This window comes from Camelus ferus, chromosome 7 (genome assembly GCF_009834535.1).
Source record: "Camelus ferus isolate YT-003-E chromosome 7, BCGSAC_Cfer_1.0, whole genome shotgun sequence".
Classification (NCBI taxonomy): domain Eukaryota; kingdom Metazoa; phylum Chordata; class Mammalia; order Artiodactyla; family Camelidae; genus Camelus; species Camelus ferus.
In genome coordinates, this window is record NC_045702.1 from 67,006,201 (window position 1) to 67,025,527 (window position 19,327).

Here is a 19,327-nt window from a genome sequence, read left to right on the forward strand (position 1 = left end):
AAAACTCTGTTTCAGTGTTTATGGTGTGCCATGCATTATGGAAAATATCTTGATAGACGTTCTCAGTTATTACTGACAATCTCATTACATAGGTATTATTATTGCCATTTTACAGCTGGGGAAACGAATTCTCAGAAAGGCTGTGATTTGCGTAAGTTTTTCCAGGTGTTAGGTAGGGCAGAGCCTGGCACACAGGGATTGGTGGAAAGCCAGGATTCAAAATAGGCTTGACTGGCTCTCAACACTAGGCGGGAAGATAAGATGACTACTTACTGTCAGTGAGTTCCAAACTAGAGCTGGCAGGGCGGGTATGCAGAAGAGGGGATGATTTGGTAGAGATTGAAATTGTATCAGAGGCATTGCCAGAATAAAATAAAAACTTGTAGCTTGAGTGATGGATTGGATCATGATGATTTCATTCATTGAAGATAACTGGGAGGAACACTGAGAGAAGTGACAACTTATTAAACTATCCTTGATGGTGCAAGGTGACTTATACCAATTGGATCATCAAAGCATCTTGTCTGTTAGCTCCATAAAAATCTGGTATCTGGGCACCTGGGATTTTGATTAAAATTATAAAATGTAGAATGCTTTTCTCTTTAATTTACTTAAAACTAAAAGAACTCAGAGGCCCTGGAGTTTATTTAAAACTTTGCAATCTTTCAGCATTAGTCTTTGAAAGCAAATCTCCCCACTTCTCGCACCCCCTCCACACACCCAAAAATAGAAGCTCTACCCAAAGGTAGTTCTCTCCAGGAAAAGAGGGCACAGGAATTAAAATTCTGAGGATTAGTAGGATGCAAAGAAAGATAAGGTTTAAGCAATAGAGTGATTAAAATAATTAAAATCAAAAGGCAATTTAAAGTTTATGAAGCTTGAAGCTGGAAATGTTGGTACAAAGCTGAAGTTTTAATGTTCAGACCTCTAGCCTGAGTTCCAGACCTGAATATCTTTCTAAGGAGAACCTCTGTGAATGGTCCCCAGAAAGCTGGCCTGCCTCAGAGGCATTTAAACTCACCACTTTCAAAATTGAACTCAATGTAGTTTTTGTAAGGTTCATTTCTCTCTCTGTCTGTCTCTGTCTCTGTCTCTCTCTGTCTCTTTCTCTCTCTCTCATCCAAAGGCAAGTCTCAGTGAAAAGTAGCAAGATCAAGGCACTCAACACTTACGTTGTTCCTTCACTCTGCCGTTCACTTTTTCTTTATTCTCCACATCAAATCAGCTACCAAGGTCAGATTCCAACTTTTCTAGCAGATGCTCAGCTTTCCTTGTTTATCCAAACCAGGATGAACCCCTGTCCCCAGCCTCCACCTTTTGAGTGCTTGTCACATGCAGTGTCTGTGAGTGAGGTATGGAGTCTACATTGCGTGTTTGGTCGGGTGGGGTGGAGGGGTGGATCGTTGCATATGTTTTGTGTACCTTACTCATCCGAGATGTCACTGTTTGAAGATACGTAAGTCTCTTATACATCCACTTTATTCTTTCCATAAGCTTCTCTATGGGAAGAAGTTGAAGTGATCTTTAAGATTGATTTAAAAAAAAAAAAAGAAAAAGACCCTTAGATGCTTTTATAATTCTTTTAGGCTACTCAGCATCTGAGACATGAAGTGATTTATATGCACAGTGATATGTTCAAATATGGTATTTGGCTTTTTATGTTGATTATTATTAACAGTAATATTTGCTACAGACTTACCAGAGTAGCCAGAATTACATTTTTAAGGTCTGGGCTCTCCTTGTTTCAAGGAAAGTAAAGATGGCCTTTGGGGACTTCAGAGAAAGAAAAGTTTTCCATACAACATATGGAAAAATTGGGGGATATCTAATCCACGTGTTCTTTGGTTTAGATGGTGTAGCTTATTGATCCATCAAGCAGACTGGTTGAAGGTAAAGAGAGAGAGATTGAGGGAGGAAGGGAGAACATGCGTCTGTGCTTTGAAATTTGGAGGGAAGAGTCTTCTGTCACGAACAGTTGGAATGCCTGAGACTGGAATGTGTAGGACAGGAGGGGTGGAACCTTCTGAAATGCTAGACTTGGTTCTTGAATCCTTGAAGCATCCCTGAAGTGACAGAACACTGAAAGTGCTAGCTGTGTCGGGTCCCTGAGGAGACTGTGTGCTGGGAACTGTAATTCTGGGGTCCTTGAAAAGGTCCCATGGTGTGACCTGGAAGTGACAGGAGGAATGCAGAGCAGCAGTCTTCTCATCACCCCTCTGGCCTGGGCCCCAGGGACCTCCATGCAGGGGCGTGGGTGCAGGGGGGTGGGCAGCGGGGAAGGGCTTTGTTTGACTGACCTGTGTAAGCTTCAGTGTTCTCGTCTGATCCTAGTGGGGCGCAGGACTTGAACGTGGATTGCTACTGGCTTTGTCAGGTGTGATGACCAGCAGCTAGAATGCAGTTTTGATTTGATTGAAAATAATAAGGAAATATGAGGTATCTGGCTTTCTGAAGGTTGTGGGCCAACTCATGCTTATTACACACAAATTCAGTGATCAATAGTTCAGCTGACATCTGATAGCTAGAGAAATAAATGACTCATTTTAAATGTTGATGGGATATTTAAAAACGTGAACTCTTTTTTTTTTTTTTTTAGGATTTACCTTTTAATCTCAAGTATTTAAGCAATTGGATAGTTAGTCTTTGTTAATTTATAATCATTTTACAATGTTGTGTCAAATTCCAGTGTTTAGCACAATTTTTCAGTTATTCATGGACATATACACACTCATTGTCACATTTTTTTCTCTGTGAGTTATCATAACATTTTGTGTATATTTCCCTGTGCTATACAGTGTAGTCTATTCTACAATTTTGAAATCCCAGTCTATCCCTTCCCACCCTCCACCCCCTGGTAACCACAAGTCTGTATTCTCTGTCTGTGAGTCTATTTCTGTCCTTTATTTACGCTTTGTTTTTGTTTGTTTGTTTGTTTTTGTTTTTGTTTTTTAGATTCCACATATGAGCGATCTCATATGGTATTTTTCTTTCTCTTTCTGGCTTACTTCACTTAGAATGACATTCTCCAGGAGCATCCATGTTGCTGCAAATGGCATTATGTTGTCGGTTTTTATGGCTGAGTAGTATTCCGTTGTATAAATATACCACATCTTCTTTATCCAGTCATCTGTTGATGGACATTTAGGCTGTTTCCATGTTTTGGCTATTGTAAATAGTGCTGCTATGAACATTGGGGTGCAGGTGTCATCCTGAAGTAGATTTCCTTCTGGGTACAAGCCCAGGAGTGGGATTCCTGGGTCATATGGTAAGTCTATTCCTAGTCTTTTGAGGAATCTCCACACTGTTTTCCATAGTGGCTGCACCAAACTGCATTCCCACCAGCAGTGTAGGAGGGTTCCCCTTTCTCCACAGCCTCTCCAGCATTTGTCATTTGTGGATTTTTGAATGACGGCCATTCTGACTGGTGTGAGGTGATACCTCATTGTAGTTTTGATTTGCATTTCTCTGATAATTAGTGATACTGAGCATTTTTTCATAAACAACCCAATCCAAAAATGGGCAGAAGACCTAAACAAGCAATTCTCCAAGGAAGACATACAAACGATCAAAAACATGAACTCTTGAGACTGTGGTGGGGTTGACACTGTTTGATAACCTGAGGAACAGGGAATTCAAGCTTTTGATGCTGGAAAACAATTAACCCTGGATACTGTCCAGGCATCAGACTGAATTCTTGCCAATTTTACTTCATTTCTGAAACTCCATAAATCAGTATCCTCAATGCAGATGGATTGGTTTTCGTACGTTATGATCATGGCTGAAAATTCCAAGCATTATTTCTTAAGATAGCTCTTTCCTGAGGGAGTTACTAGAATAGAAAATCTATGACTTACTTTCCCTCATCTTGGAAATGAGGCAGTCTTTTCAGTTCAATTATGCAAATATGTATTGAATGCCTACTATGTGTCTTCAGTAGAATAGGTGGTGGGATCCAATGTAAAGAGCGTGAGATTGGAATTTACAATTGATGGTATCTGGTTTTGTAATCTGAGCCCAAATATTTACTAGATGAGTGTTTATCAGAAAGTGATTTAAATTCATCTTCTACATTTATGTTGTTAAAACAGTAATGTCTATGTCACAATGATAGGACAATTTTCAAAGTGTAGTTTTTGCTTCTTACTTGCTCAGTCTATGAAATGTGGCAAAATTATCACTCCTACTAGTCCCTCTAAACTCTGCGATTTCCACCAAAAAAAACTTTGAAGATTCAAGATGGGTATTTCTGAGAGCAGTATATTCAGGAGATAGAGTCCTTTCAATAAAAGTATGTTTAAGCTTAACTCATGGCATATGGGATCTATCTTGATAATCTAGAGACAACAACTAATTGTTATAAATGGAGATATTAACAAGTAAATAATTTGTTTAAAATCATAAAAAGATCATGAAGATAAAACTGAATTGGTTATATTGTGCCCTCCATAAGGTCAAGGATCTTGTTTACATTTTTTCAAAATAGTCAGCATTTGATAAATTTTATTAAAATAAGTGAACCCTCAGTTTTCAGTGTACTTTTTGGAACTCGTGATTCTCAAACAGTGCCTTCAGTGTGATTCAGCATCACTGGAATGGCTTGTTAAAAATGCAGATTTCTGGGCCCATCAGAAAATTTCTGACTCAGTAGGTCTGATAATTTACATCTCCAACAAGCTCCCAAGTGATGCTCTGCCGGCTGCTCGGAGGAGCACACCTGAGAACCAGTTCTTGTGCGGCACCAGTTCATACACTGGTGAGGTATGTAGGGATTACCTGGAAAGCCTTTAAAATAGATTCCAGGCTTTAACCTCAGATTCTGTCTCGATAGGTCTTGAGTAGGACCAAGGCATCAATGTATTTGAAAAGCTTCTTGGACATATTAATAATCTAGGTTTGGAAACTACTTCTCTGTATAGAGCTAAAGCCTTGTTGGGTTTGTATGATATACTTGGGCTTTTCTTAGGTTTGAAATTTCAGAATAAATTTAACACTAGAAAAATAATAAAACATCATTCTGATATAAGGGAGAGCACCATAAGCAGAGCTAGTTCCTATTTAGGGAAATAAGTGTTTACTTGATTTTGATTAAATTTAAGACAACATAGCATTTGTATTTAATATAAATTTCCTTCCAAAGGATGATGACATTGCTTTGGGTTTTATGTCCCTAAAAGCACTTGGAAGCCTGTGTGTGTGTGTAGCAAATGATATACATGGCACTGTATAATAACTTAAATGATTCTGTTCTTTATCTCTTTTACAACTTATTAAACTAAATTATTACAGAAGGTATTTTGTTTATTCTAAATTTATCAAAGTTACCTGTCAAACAGTCATCCAAGATAAAAGGGATGAGGCAGGTGTACATTTTCATGATGGATTGCACTCAGTTACCTGCTAATGGGTGCCACACTGAATCATTTCTCGTGGCCCTTTAAGCCTTTGCTGTTTATATTTCTCCCTATCAAACATCTCATTTAAATACAAAGGTGATTTTGTTTCATAACCAATAGTTGTATAAACTCCACATGACAACCTCAGGCATCAAACTTCATGTCCTCCAGTCTATCTTTGGACAGTAAAAAAATCCCAAACCAAGATGTAGCTGCAAGCTCGGCAGATCATGAACGAAAAATCGAAGCTGACTCTTCCATAACCCTTTCATCCATATAATCCGGAAATGAGTAAATGTTTATTTTGGATGATAAAGCAAGCAGGTGCGGCTTGAAGATAGGCCAGGCTGAGCTAAATTAAGTAAAAGGTGATAATTTTACAAAATGACTTTCCTCACAGTGATGAAAATTTATATTGCACATTTGAGATAAAAAGTTTTTCGCAAATTGAAGACTAATCCAGGGAAATTTATTTTCCAAATAAAGTATATGTACTTTGTAGTCTTCTTTTTCATTTCATGCATTCCGACAGGATGAAACTTGAAATGATGTTTATTTCTTTAGATTTTCTTTTATAATCAGTCTTAAAAAAATTCTAGTTCTACTCAAGATTGCATTCCTTATAAGTCCAAGGACCCAAATTTGCCATATATTTCACATGAATGTTCTTTCATCATGTGAGAACGCTGAAAAATCTGGTTTATAAAGCATTAGAAAACCAGGCCCGAAAAACAGTTATTCAATAAATGATTGCTTCACTTTTATATAAAATAATTATGCTGAATTAGGAATTAAACACCCCTTGCAAAGGATCACAGACAGCAATATACACATCAATACATCAATAAATCATGTATTTATGAGCCAGAGGTACAGTAAATGCTGAAGCACTACAGAGATGTGGAGGCAAAAATCCTTGCCTTTAAAGAACTTACCTTCTAGAAAGTAAGGCGGGTGTGCAAAAGGACAGTCAGAATGGGACCAGTTATATGACAAAGTGCCGCGTGTCACACTGACTAGGAGTCAGTGCAGGCTTCATGGAGACCTAATTATCAAGTTAAGATGTAGAAATGTTCGTTGCCGCCAAGATGAGTGAGGGAATTATGTATTAGTGAAATGCATGAAGAAATATGGTGCATTTGAGTAACAGCAGCTTGTTCTTTATGGAGGCCTATGGTGGGGGCTAAGTGGAACAGTGCGCAGAGAGATCAAATCTCAAAGGGTCTCACCTGTACGCTAAATATAGGGACCTTTATGTTTATCTTGTAAAACCTGGATAGTTTTATATTCACATGGTAGAAAGTGATTTGCCAAGCTTTTGCTGGCCATTCCCAGCATCACTGTTTTCTTGGCCAACTAGACAGGTGCACACACCTGTAAACGCTGCCAAGTCACGTGTGAGAAAGCAACCGCTAGGTGGCAGCACTGTACCACGATCTGTGGCCAGAACCAAAAAGCTGATCTCTTGACACCTTCATTCCACTCTTTATTCAAAGCCAGGTTGGCTCCACGCTGATGCTGGGAGTCTAGTTTTGTCTAGAAGCTTTGCTGGAGATTGAACAGCAAATTATAAGGCGCTCCTGTCACTGCAGACAACCCGCAGCCACCACACTGCTCTTTTGCTCCTCCCAGTGGACATCAGTTTCGATGAATGCAGCGTGAAAATAGATCTTAAATGATTTCTTTGATTTAAAAACATAAAAGGCCCGTGTATCAGCAGACATACACCATATTTCACATATAATTAGCTCATAACTAAACCTAGCAGGGCGCACAAAAATAAAATGTCAATCTAATTTCTTTTCCGGAAGATTTTCCTGCTGCCAACATAGAATAAATCCATCACCATATGGCCCATCAGTGCAGCAGCAAACATGGGGTCTAACGGTATTTTGTTAGCAAACTCTTGTAATTGATTTATTTTTCTAGGCTACCAGCTGGGTTGTTATTGTGTGTTCTGGTTATGCTATCAGTAGATACACTTAGCCACTTTGTTGTTGTTGTTCCTATTTTGAAAAACGTACAAAGTTCAAGAATTCTACAATTACTGTAGATTGGCCAGTTTAGAATGGGAGAGTTGATAACAGGTTGATATTAAATATTTCACTATTTCTCTTCAGTATATTGTAAACACATGTCTAAATTTAGCCTCCGTTTAGGCAATAATTAGTTATGGGTGATCTGTGTATTTGGACTATTTTTTAGTTAATGGTACGTTGATTAACTGAGTTTATTCTTTAAATCCATTCATCACATTGTTAGTGTGCTGAATTGTTCCATGAACATGTTCCTATGATGATATAGTCATGATCTTAGCCTGGTTTTATATTAACTAATTAATGTGGAGTGATCACCCTGAAGAGGTAATCAGTATCCTACTCCAGCTACTGTTCAGAATGCTTTTGTATCTAAGCTAGAAAACTTCGTATAGAACTTCCCAGCATAGGAGGGGGGATTAGGGGTAGTGAGCTTATTTTGTGTGTGTGTGTGTATGTAGTGTGTGTATACAGGCATACAGGTACGGGACTTTCAAATATTCTTCCTTAAGTGAGAAATGTTAGTATTTTAAATACAGCTTTTTCTCTAAGCATAAATTCTGTGAAAATTGTGCTGTAATTAGACTTTCATGGATGGAGAGACTTTTAGACTGCCTCCAAAGTCGGTTAATTGTAGTAACTATTTGAAATAAGCACACACACACACACCCCACCACCCGCCTATTTTAAGTACAATATTCCCAATATATTTATGCCCAGCTAACCATTCACAGTACAGACTTTCAAGTTATGAAGATTACTGAGAAGAACTAGACTGCATCCTTGAAATCTAAAACCGGTTATAGCATTATTTATTCTGTTGCTTACTATAACTTACAGCATTATTTATTCTGTTGCTTACTGTGTAAGTCCCTGTTTTTTGGGAAATCATTGTCTCATTAGAAATACATAATTGTACAGAGCTTCAGTATCTCTCCATTCAAGAAAGAACTACTCAGGGTGATGTTATAGAGCCCCATAGGTCAGCATGGTCTCCTATCCTAATCTTTTTCTTCTTTCTCTTCCTTCCTTCCTCCCTCCCCTTCTCTTTCTTTTCTTTTTCTTCTTTTATTTTCTTTCTTTCTTTCTCTTTCCTGCCTCTTTCATCTCTTTTCCTTCCTTCCTTCCTATAATCAAGAAAAAAATATTGAATTGGAATGGGAGATACGTGTATCCCCAGGTTTTTTCCCTCTTATCAAGAATAGATGCAATACACTGAAAGCTTTATGTTATGAACAAGCAAATTAGGTATTTAAATCTTATTTTAATAAATGCTATGTGAGAAACAAATCTTTTAAGGCCATGAAACAATACAGCTTTGTGAATTCAAGTCTCGATAGGCTAGAATTCTAGTATTCTGAACTAAAGTAAAGTCTGTATGATTTTAATGATGTGTTTCTAGTTGACTAAAAAGAATCTTTTTCACCTCTTTATCATATATGAAGTAACTTAAATTAACACTTGATTTTCTTAAGGAAAAACAAATATATTTATACACATCCAGTTGATTTAAAATATAGTGGAGTGTAAGGCAAATTCTCTCACATTGGCCTGCTTAGAATTTCTCCCTATTGCGTTAGGAAAAAGAAAGCTACACACATGTCTTCTGCAGCATAAAACACAGTTTAACTGTGGAGATTCTAAAGTTGCTCTGATGGTACAATTCTGAATGGAAACACGTGAATTTTAGCTTTATAAATTATGCAAGTTCTTCTCCATCAGGCATCTCAGTGGGCACATCCTGGTTTCAATCTTTCCACTCACAGAGAAGGTCATGTATAATGTATTTGTCTAGTGAGAAACTTGTTTTTATTTTTTATTGGAGGTATAGTCAGTTTACAATGCTATGTTCTGGTATACAGCACGGTGATTCAGTTACACATATATATTTATTCCTTTTCATATTCTTGTTCATTATCGGCCATTACAAGGTACTGAATATAGGTCCCTGTGCTATACAGTAGGACTTTGCTGTCTATTTTTTTTTTCACATTTTGTTTTATTTTTTATTGAAGTATAGTCGGCTTACAATGTGTCAATTTCTGGTGTACAGTATAATGTTTCAGTCATACAAATGCATACATATATTCCTTTTCATATTTTTTTCATTATCGGTTACTACAAGATACTGAGTATAATTCCCTGAGCTATACAGTATAAACTTGTTTATTTTATATATTGTACTTAGTAACTGCAAATCTTAAACCCCCAATTTATCCCTTCCCACCCCCTTTCCCCACCTGTAACCGTAAATTTGTTTTCTATGTGAGTCTGTTTCTGTTTTGAAAATCAGTTCATTTGTGTCATTTTCTTAGATTCCACATATAAGTGATATTATATGGTATATTTCTTTCTCTTTCTGGCTTCACTTAGTGGACAATCTCTAGGTCCATTAAAAAAAAAAAACCTAAAAATAGTTACTATATAATCCAGCAATCCCACTCCTGGGCATTGGAGGGAACTCAAATTCAAAAAGATAGATTCACTCCAGTCTTCATCCTGTTTTTAAATGCTTCCAGTAAACACAAGTCTCTGTTCCTCCACTCCCACCCAACAACACATGCCACATATCTCAGCTACCTTTCATTGCCCCTGAAGTCAGAACAAGAGATTTGGGCTTATATTTGTGGGATAGATAAGAAAGAACTTCACTGCCCCATAGGACCTTGCAGAACTGTTTACAATTAGCTCTTCAAAAATGTGTGTATGTATGTTTGGAAAGATAGAATTTTAAAACTTTTCAGCATATGAAATATGTATCATACACAAATGTAGGGGGAATAATGCTGTGAATCCATTTCCAATGCATAAAGTCCTGTATATCAAAGACATCAACATACTTAATTTCTTTATCTCATAATGTGTACATCATGCAATAGTATAAGTAAAGAAATGAACATAGCCACTAAAAATATAGTTAGTGAAAGCCATTCAAGAATTTTTAAACAACCCGATCACTAGAAATGAAATCGAAATAGCAATAAAAAACCTCCCTACAAATAAAAGTCCAGGACCAGATGGGTTCACTGGGGAATTCTACCAAACATACAAAGAAGAACTCATACCAGTCCTTCTCAAACTCTTCCAGAAAATTGAAAAGGAAGGAATACTCCCAAACTCATTCTATGAAGCCACCATCACCCTGATACCAAAACCAGGCAAAGACACCACCAAAAAAGAGAATTATAGGCCAATATCACTGATGAACATAGACGCCAAAATCCTCACCAAAATATTAGCAAATAGAATCTAACAACACATAAAAAAGATTATACATCATGACCAAGAGGGGTTCATCCCAGGGACACAAGGGTGGTTCAACATACGTAAATCAATGTAATATATCACATCAACAAGAGAAAGGACAAAAAACACATGATCATCTCAATCGATGCAGAAAAAGCATTTGATAAAATTCAACACCATTTATGATAAAAACTCTCACCAAAGTGGGTATAGACGGAACATATCTCAACATAATAAAAGCTATATATGACAAACCTACAGCCAGCGTAGTACTCAACGGTGAAAAACTCAAAAGCTTCCCACTAAATCTGGGACAAGACAAGGATGCCCACTATCACCACTCCTATTCAACATAGTCCTGGAAGTCCTAGCCACAGCAATGAGCCAAGACAGAGAAATAAAAGGGATCCAAATTGGAAAAGAAGAGGTAAAAGTGTCACTATATGCAGATGACATGATACTATATATAGAAAACCCTAAAAGGTCCACACAGAAACTACTAGAACTAATTGAAGAATTCAGCAAGGTAGCAGGTTACAAGATTGATGTTCAAAAATCAGTTGCATTTCTTTACACCGAATCAACAGAAAAAGAAAGTAAAGAAACAATCCCCTTTAAAACAGCACCCAAAGTAATAAAATACCTAGGAATAAATCTAACCAAGGAGGTGAAAGAATTATACACAGAAAACTATAAACCATTGATGAAGGAAATTAAAGAAGACTTTAAAAAATGGAAAGATATCCCATGCTCTTGGATTGGAAGAATCAATATTGTTAAAATGGTCACACTGCCCAAGGCAATCCACAGATTTAATGCAATCCCTATCAAATTACCCAGGACATATTTCACAGAACTAGAACAAATCATAATAAAATTTATATGGAACCATCAAAGACCTAGCATTGCCAAAGCATTACTGAAGAGAAAGAAAGAGGCTGGAGGAATAACTCTCCCAGACTTCAGACAATACTATAGAGCTACAGTCATCAAGACAGCATGGTATTGGTACAAAAACAGACATACAGACCAAAGGAACAGAATAGAGAGCCCAGAAATGAACCCACAAACTTTTGGTCAACTCATGTTCGACAAAGGAGGCAAGAATATACAATGGAATAAAGACAGTCTCTTCAGCAAATGGTGTTGGGAAAACTGGACAGCAGCATGTAAAGCAATGAGGCTAGAACACTCCCTTACACCATATATAAAAATCAACTCAAAATGGATCAAAGACTTAAACATAAGACAAGATACAATAAACCTCCTAGAAGAAAATACAGGCAAAACATTATCTGACATACATCTCAAAAATGTTCTCCTAGAACAGTCTACTCAAGCAATAGAAATAAAACCAAGAATAAACAAATGGGACCTAATGAAACTTACAAGCTTCTGCACAGCAAAGGAAACCATAAGTAAAACAAGAAGACAACCTACTGAATGGGAGAAAATTTTTGCAAATGAAACCGACAAAGGCTTGACCTCCAGGATGTACAAGCAGCTCTTACGACTTAATAATAAACAACCAAACAACCAAATCCAAAAATGGGCAAAATACCTAAACAAGCAATTCTCCAAGGAAGACATACAAATGATCAATAGGCACATGAAAAAATGCTCCATATCACTAATTATCAGAGAAATGCAAATCAAAACTACAATGAGGTATTACCTCACACCAGTCAGAATGGCCGTCATTCAAAACTCCACAAATGACAAATGCTGGAGAGGCTGTGGAGAAAGGGGAACCCTCCTACACTGCTGGTGGGAATGCAGTTTGGTGCAGCCACTGTGGAAAACAGTATGGAGATTCCTCAAAAGACTAGGAATAGACTTACCAGTATGACCCAGGAATCCCACTCCTGGGCATGTATCCAGAAGGAACCCTACTTCAGGATGACACCTGCACCCCAATGTTCATAGCAGCACTATTTACAATAGCCAAGACCTGGAGACAGCCCAAATGTCCAGAACAGATGACTGGATAAAGAAGAGGTGGTATATTTATACAATAGAATACTACTCAGCCATAAAACCAACAACATAACGCCATTTGCAGCAACATGGATGCTCCTGGAGAATGTCATTCTAAGTGAAGTAAGCCAGAAAGAGAAAGAAAAATACCATATGAGGTCGCTTATATGTGGAATCTAAAAAAAAAAAAAAAAAAAACCCAAAAACAAAGCATAAATACAAAACGGAAATAGACTCATAGACATAGAATACAAACTTGTGGTTGCCAAGGGGGCGGAGGGTGGGAAGGGATAGACTGGAATTTCAACATTGTAGAATAGATAAACAAGATTATACTGTATAGCACAGGGAAATATACACAAGATCTTATGGTAGCTCACAGAGAAAAAAACGCGACAGTGAATATATATATATATATATATATATGTTCATGTATAACTGAAAAATTGTGGTCTACACTGGAATTTGATACAACATTGTAAAATGATTACAAATTAATAAAAAATGTAAAAAAAAAATTTTTAGACCCTCTCCCCCCCCCTATTTTTCCCTACTGAGTGCATGTCCCATTTGGGAATGTATGAAATAACTATTTCAAAGTAACTTGGAAAAGCTTTTTTTGTGATTATGCCATTAATTTAATGTACACCAAGCTTTCACTGCACATCCAAGCTTTTTGAGGTCATTTTAATTCATTTCTGTTTTATAATTGGTAAAAATACTTAGAGTCTTCATGAAACTATGTGTGTTTGGAGAAGTCTAGCTGTTGTCACTGTCTGGTGCACGCTGCTCCTTGCCTCTGTTTTTAATTCAAAAATACAGTTTGACCTTCAGTTTTAGTTACATGTATATACACTTGTATCCTACTTTATTACTCAGTTTTCTTTTTTCCCCCCACATACAAAATATATCTTGGAGATCATTCAGTCATAAAGCAGGTATTTCTTATTTTTAACCAGCTGCACAGTACTCCCCTCTGAAGACAAACTATAGTTACGTAACCAGTTTCCATTGTCATATGAAGATCGTTGAACATCAGCCTCTTTAAAATTTCGTCCAGCGCACCTTTGCGGTTGGCCCTTAGAAGCAGAAGTGCTGAGTCAGAGGGTCAGTGTGTTTCGGTGCGAGCCACACTCTGAGATGTTGAGGTCTGCCGCGGAAGGTGGTTTATTCACAAGGCAGTCATGTGAGGAAACAGGAGAAGAAATACCAATTCCACCTCCACAGAGGGGCGGGGCTTGGGGTGTAGACAGGATGCAGCTGAGGTGTGGGGAGCCCAGGGAAAGGTAGTTGGAGGTCAGAAAAAGGGAGGGAATTTGTCATTCTGTGCTGGCGTGACTTAGCTACAGGCTTCTTTATGGGACACGTGTTCAGAAAATGATGGAGTTAGCATGTTCTTAGGGTGGGGTTTTATGGCCCTCTGACATCAGAAGCTCTCTGAATGGACATGTGTCCAGTTGGATGATCTGTGGTGCTAATCAGTCCTGACTGGCTGGTGCTGGAACTGGATGTAGCTGAGTCCAAGTTTTTAAAAAAAACAACTTGGGCAAACATCTTATTGTTGAGGCTAGGTGACGTTTGGGGGACATGCAAGTTTTTGTAGAAACAATTAAAGCGAGCTTGATCAGCGAAGGCAGCTTAGTTTATTATGTATTAATGCAAAATGATGACTACCCTTGGTTTCAGATTCTTATGTAGTTTTGCCAGGTGTTGAGTCATCAGATTCTTTATAACATGGGTTCTACTATTTTGCATTCCTATTAGCAATACTTGAGAATGACTATTTTTACCCAACCGTGTCAATAAAGTATAATGTCAAAAGTTTTGATATTTTCTAACCTGTCAGTGAGAAATGGAAACTCAATTTAGTTTTAATTTGCATTCACTTAGAATGAATCAGGTTGAGTATCTTCTCCTGTGGTTAAGGGACACTTATGTTTCCTTATCTGTGAACTATCCATTCTTACACCTTGCCAGTTTTTCTTTATTTTAATGACTTTAGTATTTTGTGTATCAGTTGGACATATATTACTGTGTAACTATGGTGTTTTGTTTCCTACACCACTATGGTGGGGATTTTTTTGATGTGAAACATTTTTATTTTTACATGATCTATTTTTCAGATTTAACAGTCTTTTTCTTTTGTGCATTTAGATTTGAGTCATTAGGGAAATTTCCTATTGCTGAAGTTATAGAGGAATTCACCCATGTTTTTGTCTAATATTTGTAGTTTCCTTTTTGCTACTTAAATTTCTGATCTGTTTGGAATTAATCCTTCTGAATGGTATAAGGAAAGGATCTTCATTACTTCATGACTGTAATATTAATTACATCTTTGTATACTAAATTTACATACAAAGTTGGATCAATTTAATTTTAATCAAATAAAAATTATAAGATATTTAGAGTGTAAAAAGTAATATTTGATATCCGTATTCATTGTAAAAGGATTCCCCCATCAATTTAATTAACATATCCATCACTTCATGTATTCCCCCTTCCCTTTTTTGGGGGTGGGACATTTAAGTTATATCCTCTTAAGTCTCTCTGAGTAGTTTGCTTATTCACATGCTAATGCCACACAGTTCTAATTACAGTGGATTTATAATATTAATATCTGGTAGAGCTATTCCTTTATGATTGTTTTAATGGGGGATTATCTCAGGAAGATACATATTTGACTTTTTAGTATTTTTAGCCCCCTGCTAGTTACTTTCAACTCCAAATCCTAGCTGCTCTTAATGCAATGAAGCACTTTAATGTAATGTAAATGTCTGTAGTTCAAGGTGTTAAACTCTGGTAGTTTCTTCTGGCTCTTCTAAATGTGTATGTTTGAAGAAATAAATGTCTTCCCAGTTCTCTCCTATAAGCTTTTTCATGTATTGGGAAATCTTTCATGGCATAGAGAGTCAACAGGCTTGGATTTCAGAACTAGGTCATTAATTAGAAGAACTACTATATAAAATAGATAAGCAACAAGTTTATACTGTATACCACAGGAAACTATGTAATACCTTGTAGTAACCTATAATGAGAAATAATATAAAATGGAATATATGTGGGTATATGTATGACTGAAACATTATACTGTACACCAGAAATTGACACAGAATTGCCAACTGACTATACTTGAATTAAAAAAAAAAGTAGAGTGAGAAAAAATAAGTACTATGGATGTAATACATAACATGTTAAATATAATTAGCATTTCTTGTATATTATGTATGAGAGTAAATCCTAAGAGTTCCCATCACAGGAAAGATTTTTTTCTCTCTTTATTTAATTTTGTGTATATACAAGATGTTGGATGTTCACTAAACTTGCGGTGATCATTTCATGAAGAATGTTAAATCATTATGCTGTACATCTTAAACTTATACGGTGGTGTATGCCAGTTACATCTCAATAAAACTGAAAGAAAAAGTAAGGAACAAAAAGTAGAGGGAGAACTTACCTTCCTTTGTCTCCATTCTGAAGAGAGATTTTGTGGAGAGACTGCATGTATCATTTAGGATTAAATTCAGTGGCAGGTAAAATTCAGTTTAATCAAGTACAGTATTTGATTTGATTTTCGCATAACAAAAGGTTCAGATTTAGAAAATAAAGGGTTGACTTGGTAGTTCCAGGAAGCCAGCAGGGCTCCCTTTCTGTTCCACCAGCCTCAGAGTTCTTCTTACACTTTTGTTCTGAAGAATATGACGACACTGAACCCCTTCTTGCAGCACGCGATGCAACACAGTAACAGCACATTTCAGAAGTCTTAAGTGAATTGCAAAGACATTTCATCTATAATAACAGAATATGTCAGGCACTCTTTTATACACTTAATATACATTGCTCATTTAATCAGGAATCATTAGGTGGGTGCTGTAATTATTCCCTTCTAATGCAGTAGAAGCCTAAAGAAAAGCAAAGTGTGTTAATGTAGTCCACACACCTACGAGTTAACAGAGGGGGATTCAAGGTCAGGAAATCTGGCTTTGGAACTTGACCCTTAACTCTTAGACTGCTTGGTGTATGTGAAGCTAATTACTCGAGACAGCTGCCCAGTGAGATGCTGGTATTAACACCATTTGTGGTTGAAGAAGTTGCTACAAAGCGAGGTTCATTTATTACTCCCTGTTGCGTGACTAAAACAGTTCAAAGCCCCTAGAAAGTGATGCATTAATATCTTTGGAAAAGCCTGTTACTGCTGAGAATACAGGTTGCTCCTCTCTCTCTGGAAATCCTCCAGGAGATGAGAGACAATAACAACCTCAAACTGAGGTTATCTCGTTTTAAACCTTGGAAGCAACAGCATTTGAAGGATACAGAAAGAAAATTAGAAACATGACAAACGCATTTATTAAGAACTGAACCAAATTCCCTCCACAAACACTGTTCTCCCAAATGTTATTGCAACTGCTTCAAAGCCTGCCAGTAACAATCCCCCCAAAATATACTGTGTAGCACGGTGCCTAGTTGTCTGTTTGGGCTAAATATATTTGACTATTTGAGGGCTATGGCCTGCTGAATGAAGCAGCCGGAGCATTCAGTCCCAGTGCCACTCTGCCAGGAAAGTGCTGCTTAGCCCAGAAATTTTACCTTAGGAAATCCTTCATTAATCAGGGATGTTTTATTCTGTGTAAATACATGTGCTCCTTGGAGGGAAAGCATAGTAAGTCTCGCTCATTATTCAGGCTCTGGTGGAACTAGTTAATTCAGTCCAATTGCTGGCCAAATGAAAGTACTTCTGGATAAAGAGGCAGAGGGAGAGAGTGCACTGGGCTGAAATGATGGGGTTTAAGGTTGGATAAGACAGGACCTCGATCCAGATCTCCCACTTATAAGCTGGGTAACAGTGAACATAGTATGAAACCTTGGCTTCCTTATCTGTGAAATGGGTATGATGACACTTAACCAGAAATTTGTAATTACCTGAGATAGCATACAGAACACACCTAGCTTAGAGTATCTACTAAAATCCTAGTTCCATTTTCTCCTAACGTTTCTCTGGAAGATGTGTTGTACAGAGTAACTCCAGGGGGCTGGGTAGAGGGGAATGGAGCAAGAGGAAGGACAGAAAGAATCAGCTTTGGAAGGAGGTTACAGGTGCCAAAGGAAAAAATTAAACTATTTTGAACTTCTGTTTATGATTAGACCTGATTCATTCTTTCTCTGTCTCCATCTGTCTGTCTCCGCGTGTCTGTTTCTGTATCTCTGTCTCTGTGTGTCTATCTTGGTCTAGCCTATTTCTTTTTTTTTTTCCCTTTGTACAACTCTCTATTTTAAAAATATTACATGATAGAGTCAGGAACCCCATAAAATAACCCTCAAAAGTTCAGTTCCTTATTTGCTATATTGCTAATACTTTGCTATTGTTGAGATAAAAGCTAAATCCCATTCATGAAGTTATATTTTCATGACTGGTTAGTTTAGACATAATACTGGCTTTTGGAATGATAAAAAACTTTTTTTTTTTATGGTGGAGGGGACAGAGAAACAATCTATTTCAAATAACAATATGCTAGGTAAAATTCAGTGGCATTTTGTTGCAAGCTCCAGAAACTGCTGAAGGCTCTGCACACTGTCATTGTACTGCAATTTTTATTTGCAGTGAAATTCTTGGATCCATCACATTTAAAACAGATCTGCATGTTGTAAAGAACAAAAGAAATGGAAAAGCCAAAAGCATGCTTAGCAGTTTCTTCACTGCTTGACTTCAGAGAAAGGAAAGAGAGAAGAGTAAAAGTTAACACTGTGTGAATATATGAAGTGGTCTTTTAAGTCTTACCAGCCACTGTGCTTTTTACTTAACCCTTCCAGTTTTTCTTGTTTATTCCTCCCTCTTCCCTGAATAAGGTTAACCAGTCAAATTCAAGTTACAATTTCTCCAGGGTATTCACTCGTATCAACAGGGAACAGAGACTTGAGCTAACAGCATTGGAAATAATACCAACAGATAAGGAGTATTGAGGCGGGGTTTGGGATCAGGGCCTTCTGTGAGATCGCCCTCACAAGGCAGGGATTGTCTCCATCTGTGTGTGCTTTGTGACTGGTTCTAGAGCAGCGGACTAATTGCTGCCTTCCCTTCTGCCTTCCCTTCCCTGTGTGAGTCTTTGATTTCTTCTTTCCCCTAGGAAGGTGAGCATTCCCTAGGAGGCCCAGGACTTCCCAGCAGCTTTCCTGAAGGTAAAACTTCTGATTCCTTTTTGGGAATTTAAGTGTTAAGTGGACATAAATGATATCGATCCTTAATGTAATTTTTTTGACTGAACTATATTCATGGCTTCAGTTGGGTATTTGACAAATGTTTCTAATACTAACTTTCATTTAAAGTGAAGAAAGACACTAAGGTAAGTCCCCCCCCACACACACACCAGCAGCGCAGATTTGGAGACCTGGACGTGACTAGCTCCTGAGGAGATCAAGGTAAGGTTTCATTAACACCGACGTTTTCATTCTTTTATTTTGCGGCTGTGAAAACAGTCACCACAGTAATTCTGGCTTAACATTTTAAGATAATATCAAGTGTTGGGGAAGATACCCTTTCAAATGGTGCCAGTGTGAGACAGTAACTTTGACCCCACACCTGCAAATGCAGGGCAAAAGCAGATGTCATGTGCCTCATTCACCAGACAGGTGGGTCAGCTCAGACGTGAAAGACTAAACATAGAAGGAATGTTCTACTGATAC

The 19,327-nt window shown here is 37.4% G+C and overlaps 1 long non-coding RNA gene across 1 annotated transcript in view; it reads left to right on the plus strand.

The window, feature by feature from the left end:
* LOC106730591 overlaps positions 1–19,327 on the plus strand; it is a 359,458-nt gene that overhangs the window by 257,432 nt on the left and 82,699 nt on the right. The window contains exon 14 of the long non-coding RNA XR_004321574.1: positions 18,772–18,823. This is a non-coding gene — a long non-coding RNA (uncharacterized LOC106730591). The remainder of the gene's footprint in view (positions 1–18,771; positions 18,824–19,327) is intronic.